Source organism: Rhinopithecus bieti, unplaced genomic scaffold, assembly GCF_001698545.2.
Source record: "Rhinopithecus bieti isolate Rb0 unplaced genomic scaffold, ASM169854v2 scaffold_27781, whole genome shotgun sequence".
NCBI classification, from domain to species: domain Eukaryota; kingdom Metazoa; phylum Chordata; class Mammalia; order Primates; family Cercopithecidae; genus Rhinopithecus; species Rhinopithecus bieti.
Window position 1 is genome coordinate 224,820 of NW_016812388.1, and position 20,609 is coordinate 245,428.

A 20,609-nucleotide genomic window follows, 5' to 3' on the forward strand; every position below is an offset into this window, starting at 1 on the left:
GTTTCTCTAGTCTTTTCTCCACAAACCTTCTCAGTGTGTTGCATGACAAGGTGGACAAGAGCTCATGCTTTAAACACACACATAATTGCTTTCAAGTTTGATTCTGTCACTCATCAGCTCCATGAATATTAAGTCACTAAAGCACTCTGAGCATCATTTTCCTTATCTATAAATTTAGCATAATAGTGCTCATCTCATAGTGTTGTTGTGGGGAGCTGGAGATAATGTAAGTGAAAATCCCTGGCATAAAGTAACTGCTCTAAATGCATCCACCTTCTTCTCCACAAAGTGATTTATGAATTGATGAAGAAATAAATGAATAGCTTTCCCAGGCAGCAATACTAACCTTATTTGTAGAAACCTGTATTACCAGTTTCTGGCTGGGTGCGGTGGCTCACGCCTGTAATCCCAGAACTTTGGGAGGCCAAGGCGGGCAGATCACAAGGTCAGGAGATCGAGACTATCACAAGGTCAGGAGATCGAGACTATCCTGGCTAACATGGTGAAACCCTGTCTCTACTAAAAATACAAAACAATTAGCCGGGCATGGTGGCAGGCGCCTGTAGTCCCAGCTACTCAGGGGGCTGAGGTAGGAGAATGGCATGAACCCAGGAGGCGGAGCTTGTAGTGAGCTGAGATTGCACCACTGCACTCCAGCCTGGGTGACAGAGCGAGACTCCATCTGATGGGGGTGTGGAGAAGAAACCTGTATTACAAGTTTCTAAATACAGGGGCAAACTAGGTCTCTTAGTAGCTTGCCTTGGCCTATCCCTCCCTATCATTTTAGTTTTTGAACTTTGTACTCTTGAGGTATGTCAGTATATCCTGATCAAAGTCAAATCTAGGTGTGACAATGATGTAGGGAGCCTATATAGTAAGGGCCCTCTTACGAGCCTCCTTGAGGCTCTCAGATGTTAAGGCAAAGTCTCTGACCTTTAGGGAATAACCATCCATCAAGGTACATAAATAACAATTACATATGGTAGAAAATGATGTGACATCAGATGTACAGAGAAAACGCTATGGCAATTTAATAAGGACAATTTACTTTTTTTTTTTCTCTTTGAGATGGCGTCTCACTCTGTTACCCAGGCTAGAGTACAATGGCGTGATCTCGGCTCACTGCAACTTCCGCCTCCCAGGTTCAAGCGATACTCCTGCCTCAGCATCCCAAGTAGTTGGGATTACAGGCGCGTGCCACCACGCTCGGCTAATTTTTGTATTTTTAGTAGAGAAAGGGTTTTGCCATGTTGGCCAGGCTGGTCTTGAACTCCTGACCTCAGGTGATCTGCCCGCCTTGGCCTCCCAAAGTGCTGGGATTACAGACATGAGCCATGATGCCCGGCCGACAATTTACTTTTAGCTAGAGAAGATCAAAAATGAGTTCATGCATTTCAGTCAATAAAGATTTATCATAGATGTTTCATTTTTTTTTTTTTTTCTTGAGACGGAGTCTTGCTCTTGTCTCCCAGGCTGGAGTGCAATGGTGCGACCTCGGTTCACTGCAACCTCCACCTCCCAGGTTCAAGCGATTCTCCTGCCTCAGTCTCCTGAGTAGCTGGGATTACAGGCACCCACCACCATGCCCAGTTAATTTTTTGGATTTTAGTAGAGACAGAGTTTCACCATGTTGACCAGGTTGGTCTCAAATTCCCAGCCTCAGGTGATCTACCCTCCTTGGCCTCCCAAAGTGCTGGGATTATAGGCATGAGCCACTGTGCCGGTCTATGATAGATGTTTCTGGGCAAGGTGTTATGCTGGACATTAGGGATGCAGAGATTAAAATTATCTTCCAGGCCAGGCACTGTAGCTCACATCTGTAATCCAGCACCTTGGGAGGCCGAGGTGGGCAGATCACCTGAGGTTGGGAGTTACAGACCAGCCCAACCAACATGGAGAAACCCCATCTCTACTGAAAATACAAAATTAGCCGGGCATGGTGGCACATGCTTGTGATCCCAGCTAAGTAAAAAGAATTCATGAATTGGGTCCAGTTTGTGTTGGAACTAAAGACAATGGGGGGAAAAAAAACATTAAAGATCTTCATAATAGGACATGGTAAGATTAGAAGTTTGAATTGAGAAGATTAAGTTTGTAGTCTTGTTCAGGATAGGATGGATTAGGACACACCAGGAACAAGAAGGGCAACTAAGAGATCAATAAAATAGCTACTGGCCGGGCGCGGTGGCTCAAGCCTGTAATCCCAGCACTTTGGGAGGCCGAGACGGGCGGATCACGAGGTCAGGAGATCGAGACCATCCTGGCTAACATGGTGAAACCCCGTCTCTACTAAAATACAAAAAACTAGCCGGGCGAGGTGGCGGGCGCCTGTAGTCCCAGCTACTCGGGAGGCTGAGGCAGGAGAATGGCGTAAACCCGGGAGGCGGAGCTTGCAGTGAGCTGAGATCCAGCCACTGCACTCCAGCCTGGGCGACAGAGCAAGACTCTGTCTCAAAAATAAAATAAAATAAAATAAAATAAAATAGCTACTAAGTAAGCGATAATGAGATGATACAGAATATGGCAGGAGGAATGGAAGGGAGGGGCCAAATGGAAGAAGTGTTGCAGGCAGGCATGTATTGTTTTTGGCAACCTGAGTGTCTCAGAGGATGGTGTACCATTAACAAGTAAGAAACATAAGAGATAAGGCTTGGGGGAAGTGAAAAAAATTCAGTTTGGACACACTAATTCTGAGAGTCTTCAAGAGAGCAGTTTCTGTAGATCGGTAAGAGAATTGGCAAGATGGGTTAAGTGGTTAAGAAATGGGAAGTGAGAAAGTAGAGGGCAAATATGACTCCTCTTTTCTGACCTTTGACAATGAGAAAAACAGTTGAGGGTTTTTACTGTCGGATAAATTGGGGAGATTGAGCTTGTTTTAGGTTGAAAGGGAAAATGGAGAAAACTGAAGGTGAAGGAAAGGATAAGAGATAGAGCAAGGTCATAGTATCAGAGGTATTGGTGGAGCAGTTACCCTTGGAAAGATATTTCTATGACAAGAACTTTCAGAAATAGGAGGTCAATAATCTCAGATTCTACTTTATCTCGCTTTCTTTTTTTCTTTCCTGTGTGGAAAATCTCATCCTGTTTTATTTTTTATTTTTTTCTAGTCCCTTGACAATCAAACCAATTTCTGACTGGCTTGCAACATGGCCTACTTAGTAAGGGACACGTTGCTGAAAAGTAGAGTGGGAGTTGTGTGACTGCATTTCCTGGTGTTCCTGCTGCAGAGAGCTGCTCGTTCAACTGCTTCAGATTTGATATCACAATACTCTGTGACTGGCTTTTTAAAAATCACTGTTTAATTTGGATAGATGTTGATTTTTACAACTCTAACTCATACATTTTAAAGTCATGAGTAAAACAATAAAACCTCTAGAAGACAACAAGAGAGTAATTTCATGATCTTAGAACAGGCAAATATTCTTTAAAATAGGACACAAAAAACACCGATCATAAAGGAGGGGAATGGTATAAATTGGGACTATTAAACAATTACAGGCCAGGTGCAGTGGCTCTCACCTGAAATCTCAGCACTTTGAGAGTCTGAGGCAGGACAGCACTTAAGCCCAGGAGTACAAGAACAGCCTGGGCAACATAGTGAGACTCTGTCTCTATTAAAAATAAAGTTAGCATGTGACATGTGCCTGTAGTCTCAGCTTCTTGGGAGACTGAGCTGGGAGGATAGCTTGAGACTAGGAGTTCAAGGTTGCAATAAGCTATAATTGCACACTACTGCACTCTAGCCTGGGCAACAGAGTTAGACTCTCTCTCAAAAAAAATTTTTTTTAAGCCACAGAATGAAAGAAGACATTTTTACATAATTTTTTTGGCTGGGTACAGTAGCTCACGCCTGTGTGTGTGTGTGTGTGTGTGTGTGTGTAAATAAAAATAGAGACAGGGTCTCACTGCATTGCCCAGGCTGGTCTCAAACTCCTGGGCTCAAATGATCCACCTGCCTTGGCCTGCAAAAGTGCTGGGATTACAGGTGCGAGCCACCATGCCAAGCTGATAAATTTAAAATACTCATACCCAAAATATATAAAGAATTTTTACATATATAAGAAAAAAACAGCCTTGGCTGGGTGTGGTGACTCACACCTGTAATCCCAGCACTTTGGGAGGCCAAGGCAGGCAGATCACTTGAAGTCAGGTGTTCGAGACCAGACTGGCCAACTTGGTGAAACCCTGTCTCTACTGAAAATACAAAAATTAGCCAGGTATGATGGTGTGCATCTGTAGTTCCAACTACTCGGGAGGCTGAGGCATGAGAATTGCTTGAATCAAGGAGGTGGAGGCTGTAGTGAGCCGAGATATGCCACTGCCCTCCAGCCTGGGCAACAGAGCAAGACCCCATATCAAAAACAAAAAAAAAGAAAGAAAGAAAAGAAAAAACAGCCTTGTGAGCTTTTGAGATTGCAAAGAAAGAATAAAATAAAATAAAAATCATAAAATGGGCAAATAACATGAATAGGCATTTTATAAAAGACTATCCAGGCCAGGCACAGTGGCTCACGCCTGTAATCTCATCACTTCGGGAGGCTGAGGCAGGTGGATCACCTGAGGTCGGGAGTTCGAGACCAGCCTGACCAACATGGTGAAACCCTGTCTCTACTACAAATACAAAAATTGCTGGGGGGCGATGGTGGGCAGGTGCCTGTAAATCCCAGCTACTCAGGAGGCTAAGCCAGGAAATAATTTTTTTTTTTTTTTTTTTTTTTTTTTTTTTTTGAGATGGAGTTTCATTCTTGTCACCCAGGCTGGAGTGCAAAAGGGGCGGCAATCTTCCAGGCCTTCACTGCAACCTCAGCCTCCCAGGGTCAAGCGATTCCACTGGCCTCAGCCTCCTGAGTAGCTGGGATTATGGGCATTGTGCCACATGCCCAGCTAATTTTGTATTTTTAGTAGAGATGGGGTTACCCCATGTTGGTCAGGCTGTTCTTGACCTCAGGTGATCCATCGGCCTCAGTCTCCGAAAGTGCTGGGATTACAGGCTTAAACCACGGTGCCTGGCCCCCAATAAACATTTTTAAAGCTACTCAAGAGTTTTAGTCATCAAAGAAGTGTACATTACAACCACAGTGGAATATCACTACATACCCATCAAAATGGCAAAAATGAAAAGGACAGAAAATACCAAGAGTTGGCAAGGAGTTGGGTTTGTTCCAACTCCTTGCCAACTCTTGGTATTTTCTGTCCTTTTCAGCTGAACAAATACATACCCTATGACTCAGCAATTCCAATCTTAGGATATAATAAGTAGAAACAACTGGATTCTATTTAAATATCCTATAGTAAAATGAATGAATAAATTATAGTATAATCATACAGTGTAATACTACTCTATAATAAGAATGAAAGAACCAAAGCTACACACAACAATATGGATAAATTATACAACAGAATGATGAAGCCAGAGACAAAAGAATTAATATTGTATGATTCCACTTACATAAAGTTCAAAACCAAGTAAAGTATCTATTTTGTTAGAAAAGAGGATATTTCTGGTAGTTCAGTGGTTAGGAAAAGGAGAGAAAAGAGGATAATGGTTACCCTTGGTGTGTGGGGGGAAGGGTGTACAATGTAGCAACTGGAAAGGGACAGGAGGAAGATTTCTGGGATAGAGGTGTTATCTTTCTTGAGCTGATAATAGTTACACAGGTGTGCTCAATTTGTGAAAATTCATTGAAATATACACTTATGATTTGTGCCCTTACTCTATATGCAAATTATACTACAGGACTTTAAGTTAGAGGTCTCAAATCTGTCAATATTCTCATAATAGGTTTGAATCAAAACTGTAATTTGTCATTTTTCCTCTGATTTATCTATTTATTAAAATTATCCATGCTTCTCATTAGTTTCATCCTTCGAAAGCTTTAAGCACCTAATTGTCCACATCTTTAAATGTTCTAATCATTTCCATAGAACAGAATATTACACTAAGTTCTGGACTTTGTGGACCCTCTAGTTGTTACAGAATATAGCTTATCTCCCTTAAAATACACAACACTAATGAAGTTCCTCAAATAACCACATGGATAATAACATCCATTTAGTCTGGAGTCCACAACCATAAAGAAAGTCTAGCATAACTACAACTGTGGAGATCCTCAGTTTGGTAATGCCTTGGTGATTCTTGTTGCCACATTCTAGTCTTCTAGTCTCCTTGAGAACATTTGGATGTTAACATCATGTTCAGAAGGAAATAATGATAATGGAGGGGGATGGATGTCAGCAATGCCTTGGTTTTGGCAGCTTCATTATTCATAAGTTATTCGCCATTCAGAAGAGACAACTATATAAAAATTTCTTCAATACAATAATCTAAATGCTAGAGAAAAAAAAAAAGGAACAAAGTTTTTTTTAATTTTGTTTTTATAGGCAGCCCCTGAAATTGAATAGGTCTAGAGAGACTCCCTGAAATGAACTTTAAAAATAAAACTAGGCTTAATATTAGAGATTCCTGATTTTAAAATGATACATTGCTGGTTCAGAGAATGTGCATTCTGTTTTGTTTTGTTTTGTTTTGTTTTGTTTGAGACGGAGTCTCGTTCTGTTGCCCCGAGGCTGGAATACAGTGGTGCCATCTTGACTCACTGCAACCTCCACCTCCCGAGTTCAAGCGATTCTCCTGCCTCAGCCTCTCAAGTAGCTGGGATTACAGGCTTGAGCCACCACGCCCGACCGAATGTGCACGTTTTTATTGGAATTACATTCCACCCAAAATGTGATTTGGAGGGAGATGACATTTTAAATAATGTTTCCATTTGTAATCCAAGAGCATGATGTGTCTTTCCATTTATTCTCCTGGTTTTTAATGGAAAGTTTTGAAGATTTCTCCTTTAGCCCCTGCCCATTTCTTATTCGGCTAATTAGTTTCTAAGTAAACATAAGTGGACTTTAAGATTCCTGGGACTCAGGGGTTCCAAAGGAACCCACGTGATCTTTTTCTTCTTTAAACAGTACATCTAATATAATTGATATGGTTTGGATTTGTTTCCCTGCCCAAATCTCATGTCGAATTGTAATCCCTCCCAATGTTGGAGGAGGGCCTGGTGGGAGGTAATTGGATCATGGGGGTAGATTTTCCCCCTTGCTGCTCTCATGATAGTGAGTGAGTTCTCATGAAATCCAGTTGTTTCGAAGTGTGTAGTATTTCCCCCTTCTCTCCTTCTATCCTGCTCTGGCATGTGAAGATATGCCTACTTCCCCTTCACCTTCATGATAGAAAGTTTCCTGAGGCCTCCCAGCCATGCTATCTGTACAGCCTGCAGAACCTGAGCCAATTAAACCTCTTTTCTTTTTTTTGAAACAGTCTCACTCTGTTGCCAGGCTGGAGTGCAGTGGTGCAATCTCAGCTCACTGCAACCTCTGCCTCCGGAGTTCATGCTATTCTCCTGCCTCAGCCCCCCGAGTAGCTGGGATCACAGGTGTGTGCCACCACGCCCAGCTAATTTTTTTTTTTTTTTTTTTTTTTTTTTTTTTGAGATGGAGTCTCACTTTGTCGCCCAGGCTGGAGAGCAGTGGCTTGATCTCAATTCACTGCAAACTCTGCCTCCTGGGTTCGAGTGATTCTCTCGCTTCAGCCTCTCAAATAGCTGGGATTACAGGCATGTACCAACATGCCCGGCTACTTTTTGTATTTTTAGTGGAGACAGGGTTTCACGATGTTGGTCAAGCTATTCTCGAACTCCTGACCTCATGATCCGCCCACCTTGGCCTCCCAAAGTGCTGGGATTACAGGCATGAGCCACCTCGCCCGGCTACCTCTTCTCTTTATAAATTACCTAGTCTCAGGCTAGGCACAGTGGCTCATGCCTGTAATTCCAGCACTTTGGGAGACTGAGCGGGGCAGATTGCTTGAGTTCGAGACCAGCCTGGCCAATATGATGAAACCCTGTCTCTACTAAAAATACAAGAAAAAAATTAGCCAGGTGTGGTGGTGAGGGCCTGCAATCCCAGCTACTGGGGAGGCTAAGGCCGGAGAATCGCTTGAACCTGGGAGGCAAAGGTTGCAGTGAGCCAAGGTCATGCCATTGTACTCTAGCTTAGGCAATAAGAGCGAAACTCCATCTCAAAAACAAACAAACAAAAAAAAGAACACAGAAGTCTGTGTGTGGTGACTCACACCTGTAATCCCAGCATTTTGAGAGGCTGAGGCAGGAGGATAGCTTGAGCCAGATGTTCAAGACCAGCCTGGGTAAGATAGCAAGACCCATCTCTGCAAAAGAGTTTTAAAAATTAGCCAGCCATGGTGGTGTGCATCTGTAGTCCCAGCTACTCAGGAGAGTGAGGCAGAAGGATTGCTTGAGCCCAGCAATTTGAGACTGCCATGAGCTATGATCACAATACTGCATACACACTGTTGCCTGGGCAACAGAACAGGACCCTGTCTCTAACAAACAACAACAACAACAACAACAAAAACAAAACAACAGGGTCAGGCACAGTGGCTCACGCCTGTGATCCCAGGACTTTGGGTGGCTAAGATGGGTGGATTACGTGAGGTCAGGAGATCGACCAATCTGGCCAACATGGTGAAACCTTGTCTCTACTAAAAATACAAAAAATTTAGCTGGGCATGGTGGTGAGTGCCTATAATCCCAACTACTCAGGAGGCTGAGGCAGGAGAATTGCTTGAACCCAGGAGGCAGATGTTGTGGTGAGCTGACATCATGCCACTGCACTCCAGCCTGGGCCACAGAGGAAGACTCCATCTCAAAAAATAAAACGTAAAAGTAAAAATGAGGGTCCACGATAGAATGAAATGACAAGTCAGGCTGGGAGAAAATATTTGCAAAAGACATATCTGATAAAGGAGTGTTATCTAAAATATACAAAGAACTCTTTGGCCAAGTGCGGTGGCTCGCATCTGTAATTCCAGCACTTTGGGAGCCCAAAGCAGGCGAATCACTTGAGGCCAGGAATTCAATACCAGCATGGCCAACATGGTGAAACCCTGTCTCTACTAAAAATATTAAAAAATAAAATATGCAAATAACTTAAAATGCAACCATTTTTTTAAAAATCTGATTTAAAAATTGAGCTAAAGACCTGGACAGACACCTCACTAAAGAAAATCTACAGGGGCCAGGCATGGTAGCTCACGCCTATATTCCCAGCACTTTGGGAGGCTGAGGCAGGCAGGTCACGAGGTCAGGTGATCAAGACCATCCTGGCTAACACGGTGAAACCCCATCTCTACTAAAAATATAAAAAATTAGCCGGGCATGATGATGGGCGCCTGTAGTCCCAGCTACTCTACTCGGGAGGCTGAGGCAGGAGAATGGTGTGAACCCGGGAGGCGGAGGTTGCAGTGAGCTGAGATCGCGCCATTGCACTCCAGCCTGGGCAACAGAGACTCCATCTCAAAAAAAACAAAAAGAAAAGAAAAAAAAGAAAATATACATGGAGCTGGGCATGGTGGCTCACACCTGTAATCCCAGCACTTTGGGAGGCCAAGGCAGGTGGATTACTTGAGGTCAGAAGTTCGAGACCAGCCTGGCCAACATGGTGAAACCCCCATCTCTACTAAAATACAAAAATTAGCCAGGTGTGGTGGTGTGCACCTATAATCCCAGGTACTAGGGAGGCCAAGGCATGATAATTCCTTGAACCGGGGAGGCAGAGGTTGCAGTGAGCCGAGATTGCATCACTGTCCTCCAGCCTGGGTGACAGAGAGAGACTCCATCTGAAAAAAAACAAAAAAACAAAAAAACCACGAAACAAAATAAAACAAAACAAAGAAAGCAAAGAAGATATATAGACAGAAAATAGGGGCTGGGCGTAGTGGCTGATGCCTGTAATCCCAGCAGCACTTTGGGAGGCAAAGATGGGCAGATCACTTAAGGTCAGGAGTTTGAGAACAGATGGAAAATAGACATATGAAAAGATGTTCCACATCATATGGCATTAGGGAAAACCAAATTAAGACAACAATGAGATACAACTACACACCTATTAAAATGGCCAAAATTCAGAACAATGACAATACCAAAACTGGTGAGGATATGGACCAACAGGGATTCTCATTCATTACTGATAGGAATGCAAAATGATATAGCCAGTTTTGGTTTGTTTTGTTTTGTTTTAACTATCCAGTTAAATGACAAGGAATGATACAGCCACTTTGGAAGACAGTTTAGTAGCTTCTTACAAGATTAAACATAATCTTACCTTACAATCCATTATCAATCATACTCCTTGGTATTTACCTAAAGCAGTTGAAAACATATCTACACAGAAATCTGCATACAGATGTTCATAGGAACTTTATTCATAATTGCCAAAACTTGTTTTCTGTTTTTTGTTGTTGTTGTTGTTGTTTTTTGTTTTTTTGAGACAGAGTTTCACTCTTATTGCCCAGGCTAGAGTGCAATGGCACAATCTCAACACACAACCTCCGACTCCTGGGTTCAAGCAATTCTCTGACCTCAGTCTCCCAAGTAGCTGGGATTCCAGGCATGTGCCACCACGCCCGGATAATTTTGTACTTTTAGTAGAGACAGGGTTTCTCCATGTTGGTCAAGCTGGTCTCAAACTCCTGACCTCAGATGATCCGCCCGCCTCTGCCTCCCAAACTGATGAGATTACAGGCGTGAGCCACCACTCCCAGCCAATTGCCAAAACTTGGAAGCAACCAAGATGTTTCTCAGTAGGTGAATGATAAACTGTGATACATTCAGACAATGGAAAGACATGGAGGAAAGTTAAATCCATATTACTAAGTGAAAGAAGTGGATCTAGGCCGGGCACTGTGGCTCACACCTGTAATCCTAGCACTTTGGGAGGCCAAGGCGGGTGGATCACCCGAGGTCAGGAGTTTAAGACCAGTCTGGCCAACATAGCAAGACCCTGTCTCTACTAAAAATACAAAAATTAGCTGGGTGTGGTGGCAGGCATCTGTAATCCTAGCCACTTGGGAGGCTGAGGCAGGAGAATTGCTTGAACCCCAGAAGCGGAGGTTGCAGTGAGCCAAGATCACACCATTGCAAGCCAGCCTGGGCAACAGGAGCGAAATTCCGTCTCAAAAGAAAAAAAAAAAAAAAGAAGTCGATCTGAAAGCCTCTGTACTTCATGATTCCAATTATATGACATTCTGGAAAAGGCAAAAATATAGAGACAGTAAAAGGATCAGTGATGGCCGGGTGCGGTGGTGGCTCACACCTGTAATCCCAGCACTTTGGGAGGCCGAGGCAGGCGGATCATTAGGTCAAGAGATCAAGACCATCCTGGCCAATATGGTGAAACCCTGTCTCTACTAAAAATACAAAAAATTAGCTGGGCATGGTGGCACACACCTGTAGCCCCAGCTACTTGGTGGGGTGAGTCAGGATAATCGCTTGAACCTGGGAGGCGGAGGTTGCAGTGAGCCGAGATCGCACCACTGCACTCCAGCCTGGCGACAGACTGAGACTCTGTCTTAAAAGAAAAAAAAAAAAATCAGTGGTTCCCAGGGGTTAGGAAGGAGAGAGAGAGATGTCTAGATGGAGCACAGAGGAGTTTTAGTGCAGTGAAAATACTCTGTATGATATTAAAATGGTGGATACATGTAATTATACATTTGTCCCAACTGACAGGCTGTACACCAAGAAAGAACCCTAATGTAAACTGTGGACTTTCATAATGATGTGTCAATGTAGGTTCATCAGTTCTAACAAATGTACCACTCTGGTGGGGGATGATGATAATGGAGGAAGATATGCGTGCGGGTAGGCAGGGGGTATATGGGAAATCTGTGCATTTTCTCTCTATTTTGTTGTGAACCTAAAATTGCTCTAGAAAAATAAAGTCTTAAAAAAAGAAAAAAAGTAGGACCCTAAAGGGATTTTGTTTATGTAGGTTAAATCTACAGATACAGTTTTAACTTATGGCAAAATTGAGAGAGAAGGTATAGATTCCTGTTGCTGTGGTTTGAACATGTCACCATAGTTTTATGTGGCTCCCCAATTTTTTTTCTGTTTTGGAAAATTAAAGTTTTTTAATTAAAATAATAAAAATATATAAAAATATATATTTAATAAAATATAAGATATATATATTTAAATATATTTTTTAAAAAATATTTAATAAAAATAATTTTTAATAAAATAAAAAAGTATCATGTATGTTAACATATATGATACAATAAGAAATATATATTTGGGTCTTTGCTCCTGGTTTTATTTATTTTATTTATTTATTTATTTATTTTTGAGACAGAGTTTTGCTCTTGGTGCCCAGACTGGAGTGCAACGGCACCGTCCCGGCTCACTGCAACCTCTGCTTCCCGGGTTCAAGTGATTCTCCTGCCTCAGCCTCCCGAGTAGCTGGGATTACAGGTGACCGCCATGACGCCTGGTTAATTTTTGTATTTTTAGTAGAGATGGGTTTCTCCATGTTGGTCAGGCTGGTCTCGAACTCCCAACCTCAGGTGATCCGCTGGCCTTGGCCTCCCAAAGTGCTGGGATTACAGGCGTGAACCACTACACCCGGCAGAAAATTTGTTGCTGTTGTTGTTGTTTGCTTTTGTTTGTTCGATGAGATGGAGTCTCGCTCTGTCGCCAGGCTGGAGTGCAGTGGCGCGATCTTAGCTCACTGCAACCTCTGCCTCCTGGGTTCAAGTGATTCTCCTGCCACAGCCTCCCGAGTAGCTGGGACTATAGGCATACACCACCACGCCCAGCTAATTTTTGTATTTTTTAGTAGAGATGGGGTTTCACCATGTTGACCAGAATGGTCTGGATCTCTTGACCTCATGATCCACCCACCTCGGCCTCCCAAAGTGCTGGGATTACAGACATAAGCCACCGTGCCTGGCTACTGAAAATTTTTTTACAGACTGAAGCCAGGGTTAAAGACTGAAGCCAGGGCACTGTGGCTCACACCCGTAATTCCAACACTTTGGGAGACCAACGTAGGAGGATCACTTGAGCCCAGGAGTTCGAGGCCATCCTGGGCAACATGGTGAAACCCTATCTCTACATAAAATACAAAAAAAAAAAAAAAAAATTAGCTGGGTGTGGTGGCATCCACCTGCTGTTCCAGCTACTTGGGAGGCTGTGTTGGGAGGATCACCTGAGCCAGGGCAGTAGAGGCTGCAGTGAGCCATAATAGCCTCACTGCACTCCAGCCTAGGAGACACAATGAGACCTTGTCTCAAAATAAATAATAAAATAAAAAGATTGACAAAAGGGCCAGAGTCCTTTGACTCAGTCCTTGGCTAGGAACCCAAAACCTTCTGCAGAAGAGAGGGTAAAATTATCTGGGGGTGGAGAAAAGAAGTTCCTGAAACTAGAATATCAAAATGTAAAGGTTGAAGGGATTATGATGTTGGTATATTTATAGGAACATACTTCCTATGAAGTGATTGCATTTCTTTAAGGCTAAATAGGAACCAGTAAGATTGCTCAAGCCCACCTAGCGCAGAGTATAAGCTGGAATTCTGGTAGAGACAAATTCTCCACTGCATAACCCTCTGCGAAGTACTTCCCAGGGCTTATGGCAGAAGCCGCTGAGCACCTCCCAGAAACAACTACTGGGTCTTTAGACTAGAGAATTTCCACTTGAGGGGCATTTAGTGCCTTGCTGTGAAACCTTAGCTGAAACTCTTCCTATGACACTTGAAATACCCATGCTGTCTTGGGTGATGTCAGAGAAACATTCTAATGTGGGTGGCAGTGCCCAGAAGAGCTCCATAATAAAATGGAAATGGTTTATAGAGGATCATGCTACCTAGGGAATGCGAGAAAGAGATACTCTTGAACAGGGAGTTTCTTTTCCCCTAGGACTGACTCTGGAACTGTGTGAGAAACTGTTGGATTCTACAGTGCCTGGTAAACAGTTCTCAACTGACCAACCAAGAGGTGCTTGGTTCGTGGATAGCAATTCCTAAGAAAATGGACACCATCTTGTTTGGAAGGCTAATACTTTGATCCAAGAAGGTAAAACCAGATCTGCTTGGTGGGCTGAATTGCATGCTGTTTTTCTAACACTGATGGAAGAGTTGAACAATTGTACAAGCCCCTGTGTTTGGGTTTTTACTGACTCATGGGCAGTGACCAATGTACCTGACCATACACTCAGCCTAGAGAGCCATGGAAACCTGGCCTATTAAAAGAATGCCCATATGGAGTAAGCCCTATGGAGATTTGAGAGGCCGTTAAAGTAGAACACATCAATACCTATCAGAACTCCCTTTCAGGTTTGGAAAGTGACTGGAATTGACAAGCAGATATCCCCATGTGCTCCCTTGAGGTGGCCACCTGGATTCATGAAATGAGCGGATATGGGGGTATTATAGCACTACAGAGATGGGCTGAATGTAGACATGTTCCTTTTGCACCCTCTGAGGCACAAATTGCCAGGAAGAACTGTTCTGTTTCTCAGCAAGAGAGAAAGAGAGTGCTCATGGCTGTGGGGCAGACTTCCTGGTGAGAAGGCCCTGATCACAGCTGGCAAGTGAGACTGATGTTAGTAACCCTAGGGGGCTACAAATGGGTCTTGGACAGGAATAGACACTGACTCTGGAGTGGGCTTTGCTTATCCAGTGGAAAATGAAAATGCTCTGAGTCCCATTAAAAAAAAACAAACAGAGGCTGGGGACAGTGGCTCACAGCTGTAATCTCAGCACTTTGGGAGGCCAAGGCGGGGAAATCAGGAGGTCAGGAGTTCAAGACCAGCCTGACCAACATGGTGAAACCCCGTCTCTACTAAAAATGCAAATACAAAAATTAGCCAGACGTGGTGGCACGCACCTGTAATCCCAGCTACTCATGAGGCTGAGACAGGAGAATCGCTTGAACCCGGGAGGCGGAGGTTGCAGTGAGCCAAGATCACGCCACTGCACTCCAGCCTGGGTGACAGAGCGAGACTCCATCTCAAAAAAAAAAAAAAAAAAAAAAAAAATGCATGGATTTGGATGGCTGACCATAACTTTTCAGACCAAAGAACACCCTCACTGCACAGCCCATAACATCCAACAATGGGCAGAGAGATATCCTCCTTAGAGTAATAGTTTGATGTAGAAATAAAACAGGCAACTGAAGCATTGGTTGTCTAAAACAAGGGGTGATAAAAGCATACAGAGCTGGTTTACATGCCTTCATGAGTGTGTACTCACACTCAACATGAATAGGACTAGAGTGTCCCTGCAAGATTCTTTCTCTATTTCTCTGGTTGATCTGGGGAAGTGAGGGTGGGAAGGATGCTGCTATGACTATGCAGTTCTTGCCAAAGGAGGAGTATGCTAGTATAAGGACTACACTATTTTCTTTCTTCCCCAAATCACCCCAGGGGGGAAAAAAAAAAACAACTATTTTTCCTCCCCTTCTCATGCACCACCGGTCCTAGGACCAACCACAGGGTTGCAACTACAAGTGCTGGAACAGCAGGGATGATTTCTAAGCAAAAAACTATAACTATGTTTTTAAGCCTTATGTCAAAATTCCTAAGGGCCTGACTGGGGTGATTTGTGCCTTCACCCCAACTAGCAAAATTGAGGCTAACAGTGAATGCAGCTATATTGCCTAGAGGTAAAAATAGCTCATTTTGCACGTATGTAACCTTACCCTATCTGAATGGGAGTGGAATGAGGAGGAGTTACTTGTTAGACTTGTATTGCTACCTGCAATCTAGGCCAGCATGGTGGCAAGTCTAATGTTCCTTCCAAAGGTGAAAATGTTTGGTTATTAATGGAGAGGAGAAATAGTAGCTGAGAGTAAAGAAATAAATTGATTATTAATTGAGGAAAATTCAACATTATGTTAACAATTCGAAAGAGTCTCAGAGCAAGAGATGACATTGTCCCTTAGCTCAATTATCCCAGATGCCTGAAAGGGTAAAGCTGTCTATTTACCAAGGCCACTCCTGCTTTCGGGGAACTTGACGAGATTGAGAGGAAACCTGCAAACCTGAGTGACTTCATCCTGGGAGACATTCTTACACTATGATGGACTGGATTAATTATAAATGATTGTGCATAACATATATTTTTGATGTAAAGGATCCATAATCAAAACCAGGGGTGGCCAATCGTGTTATGATATTATTGGTTTTTGTCTACGGTTCCTGGTTCATAACTCCCATAGCTCTTGTTACAGTCTTTTGTTATAATGTTGGGTGTGTTAGGCCTCAGGGGCAGGCCTCTGACCTTCTCCTGCCCTCCTTTCTCTCTTAAGTTCCCCTGACTTTCTAGTCGTGTATCTTAAGACCTCCCATGAGTGGGTCCCACTGTATACCCTGGGGGAAGGAATGCTGATGTCACGAAGCTTCCATAAAAATCCCAGAGGGGCCAGGCACGGTTGCTCATGCCTGTAATCCTAGCACTTTGGGAAGCCAAGTCAGGCAGATCACTTGAGGTCAGGAGTTTGAGACCAGCCTGGCCAACATGGTGAAACCCCGTCTCTACTAAAAATACAAAAATTAACTGGAAATTGCTTGCACCCGGGAGCCGGAGGTTGTAGTGAGCTGAGATTGTGCCACTGCACTCCAACCTGGGGAGCAGAGCGAGACTCTGTCTCAAAAAAAAAAAAAAACAACCAAGAAGACAGGGTTCAGTGAGCTGTCGGATATCTCAACACATGGAGGCTGTGGAGACTGGCACACGCAGAGAGGGCATGGAAGCTCTGTGCCTCTTCATACCTCGCCCTACATATCTCTTCATCTACATGCTTTGTAATATCCTTTATAATAAACCAGTAAACGTGAAAAAAAAATTGGCAAGAAGAGTGACATTGTTTTACATTTTTACAAATCTCTTCAATGTTTGGCTTAATAGAAAACAGATGGACTCTCATCTGCTTCTGCATTTGATTTACTAGTACAGGCTCTGAAAAATTCCACTGTACATTTGTTTTGTTTTGTTTTGAGACAGAGTCCGGCTCTGTTACCCAGGCTGGAGTGCAGTGGCACGATCTTGGCTCACTACAACCTCCGCCTCCTGGGTTCAAGCGATTCTCCTGCCTCAGCCTCCCAAGTAGCTGGGATTACAGGCACGCCACCACGCCCGACTAATTTTTGTATTTTAGTAGAGATGAGGTTTCACTACGTTGGCCAGGCTGGTCTCGAACTCCTGACCTCCAGTGATCTGCCCACCTTGGCCTCCCAACCAAAGTAGTGGGATTACAGGCATGAGCCAACCTACCCGGCCAGCCTTTTTTTTTTTTTTTCCTTTTTTTGAGACAGATTCTCACTTTGTCCCCCAGGCTGGAGTACAGTGGTACTCAGCTCACTACAACCTTCAGCGCACTACAAACTCCGCCTTCCAGGTTCAAGCAATTCTCCTGCCTCAACCTCCCAAGTAGCTGGGATTACAGGTGCCTGCCACCACGTCTGGCTAATTTTTGTATTTTTAGTAGAGATGGGATTTCACCATGTTGGCTAGGCTGGTCTCAAATTCCTGACCTCAGGTGATTCACCTGATTCAGCCTCCCAAAGTGCTGGGATTACAGGCATGAGCTACCGTGCCTGGTCTCTAAAGATTTTTAATAAACTTCCACTCCTGGTCTGAAATTTGCCTTGGTCTCTTTTTCTGCCTTATGCCCCTCAGTCAAATTCTTCCCACTGAGGAGGCAAGAATTGAGATTGCTGCATATGGATTCACCACTGGTATCTCAGATACCTTCTCCCTGTAACAGTCCCAGTGACTCATGAGGATTGCTTGAGCACAGGAGTTCGAGGCCAGCCTGGACAACACAGCAGGATTCCATCTGTAAGGGAAAAAAAAAGTAATTGTAGACGCACTGTATAATTTGAATGTATTTGCATAAAAACGTAAATAAATAAATGTAGGGAATTTAAAAATTAAAATTAAGTGTGTTTTAAAAGTTACTTTTCTGGCCAGGTGCGGTGGCTCAAGCCTGTAATCACAACACTTTGGGAGGCCGAGGCAGGCAGATCACAAGGTCAGGAGATCGAGACCATCCTGGCTAACACTGTGAAACCCCATCTCTACTAAAAATACAAAAAAATTAGCCAGGCATGGTGGTGGACACCTGTAGTCCCAACTACTTGGGAGGCTGAGGCAGGAGAATGGCATGAACCTGGGGGGCGGAGCTTGCAGTGAGCGGAGATCATGCCACTGCACTCCAGCCTGGGCAACAGAGCAAGACTCCATCTCAAAAAATAAAATAAATAAATAAATAAACAAAAGTTACTTTTCTAGGATATTTAAAATTATTAAAAACAAAAGGCAGAATACAAATTATAAGAAATAAAAATAAAACTTCAAATTTATTTGAATAAAGTTGAAAATTTTAATGTCTTGAAAATGTCATTAAATCTTGTGAAAAATAAAACTATCCACAATATATTTTTTTGCAAGATGGAGTCTCGGGCAGGTGCGAAAGCTCACACCTGTAATTTCAGCACTTTGGGAGGCTGAGGCAGGTGGATCACTTGAGGTCAGGTATTCAAGACCAGCCTGGCCAACAGGGTGAAACTCTGTCTCTACTAAGAATACAAAAATTAGCCAGGCATAGCACATGACTGTAATCCCAGCTACTCAGGAGGCTGAGGCAGGGGAATCCCTTGAATCTGGGAGGTGGAGGTTGCAGTGAGCCGAGATCATGCCACTGCACTCCAGCCTGGATGACAGAGTGAGACTCCATCTCACAAAACCCTGATATATGGCAATGGTTTTCAAATTGCAGTCTGGGAATCCCAGGAGGCCCCCAATTTCATTTTGGGGATTCAAAATATCAAAACTATTCTCTTAATATAGGTTGAGTATCTCTTATTCGAAATGTTTAGGACCAGCCGGGCGCCTGTAATCTCAGCACTTTGGGAGGCTGAGGCAGGTGGATCACCTGAGGTCAGGAGTTTGAGACCAGCCTAGCCAACATGGGGAAACCCCACCTCTACTAAAAATATAAAAAATTAGCCGGGCGTGGCAGCAGGCACCTGTAATCCCAGCTACTTGAGGAGGCTGAGGCAGAAGAATCTCTTGAACCCAGAGGCAGAGGTTTCAGTGAGCTGAGATTGCACCATTGCACGCCAGGCTAGGCAACAAAAGCAAAAGTCTGTCTCAAAAGAATAAAAAAAAAAAAATTTAGGACCAGAAGTGTTTCAGATTTCAAATATTTTTAGATTTTGGAATATTTGTATTACCAATCAAGCATTTCAAATCTGAAAATATGAAATTCTCCAATGAGCATTTCTTTTTTAAAATTTTAAAAATAGGGTCGGTCATGGCGGCTCATGCCTGTAATCCCAGCACTTTGGGAGGCCGAGGTGGGTGGGTCACCTGAGGTCAAGGATTCAAGACCCCATCTCTACTAAAAACACAAAATTTAGCCAGGCGTGGTGGCAGGTGCCCGTAGTCCCAGCTACTTGGGAGGCTGAGGCAGGAGAATCACTTGAACCTGGGAAGTGGAGGTTGTCCCAGCGAGCCAAGATTGTGCCACTGCACTCCAGCCTGGGCAACAAGAGGGAAACCTCATTTCAAAAAAAGAAAAAGAAAGAAGAAAAAAGTTTAGAGTAGGAAAGAAAGGGAAGTACACTTGGAAGAAACCCAAGAAGGCAACTTGAAGGACAAGTGCGGCATTTGACTTTTTTTTGTTTTTGTTTTTCTTTTTTTTTTGAGACAGAGTTTTGCTGTTGTTGCCCAGGCTGGAGTGCAGCAACACAATCTCAGTTCACTGCAACCTCCGCCTCCTGGGTTCAAGCGATTCCCCTGCCTCAGCCTCCTGAGTAGCTGGGATTACAGGCTCTCGCCACCACACCCGGCTAATTTTTGTATTTTTAGTAGAGACAGGGTTTCACCATGTTGGTCAAGTTGGGCTCAAACTCCTGACCTCATTATCTGCCCGCCTTGGCCTCCCAAAGTGCTGGGATTGCAGGTGTGAGCCACCACGCCTGGTTCCATTTTGTCTCTCAATGAACTTGCTGGAGCTCACTTGCCCAATTCCTGCAACTGTATTGAAAGCTGATTACCAATCTTAAGTTACCACTTTAGTGTGAAAGCTGTGGACCATCAGGAAATTGCCTCTCTCTGGTGTTGACTGCCAATTATCATTTTTAGAGAGGTAGTGTAATAACTGCCAAACTATCACCTGATGGTCACCTGACCTTCCTGGTGGGGTGAGAGGGAAGCCCTCTTCTGCCCCACTCATGCCTGAGTAACTACCTGTAACACGACTACAGGCACACATCCTGGCTTACAATTATATTCTGTTTTTAAATCCTAGACTATGACCCTCAAGAAAACACAAATTATAATTTTGTAAAAAATCTTGATTATACAATATGATTAATGACTTTGCTAAAATGAAAATAAAATAAATTTAATGAAGTAAATATAAAATAATTTTATAATCGTATAGGCCTTCATTTTTATACCATTTCAGACTTTAATGGACTATCAACCAAACACTCAGACATACGTGCTGGTAATTAAATTCACTTGGTATTATGCCGGGCATAACACTCATTTTTTTAGGATTTGTTTTTTTAAACGGAGTCTTTCTCTGTCACCCAAGCAGGAGCACAGTGGCCCGATCTCGGCTCACTGCAACCTCCATCTCCCGGGTTCAAGTGATTCTCCTGCCTCAGCCGCCGCAGTAGCTGGGATTACAGGCACCGCCCACCACACCCAGGTAATTTTTTTTTTTTTTTTTTTTTTTTTTTTTTTT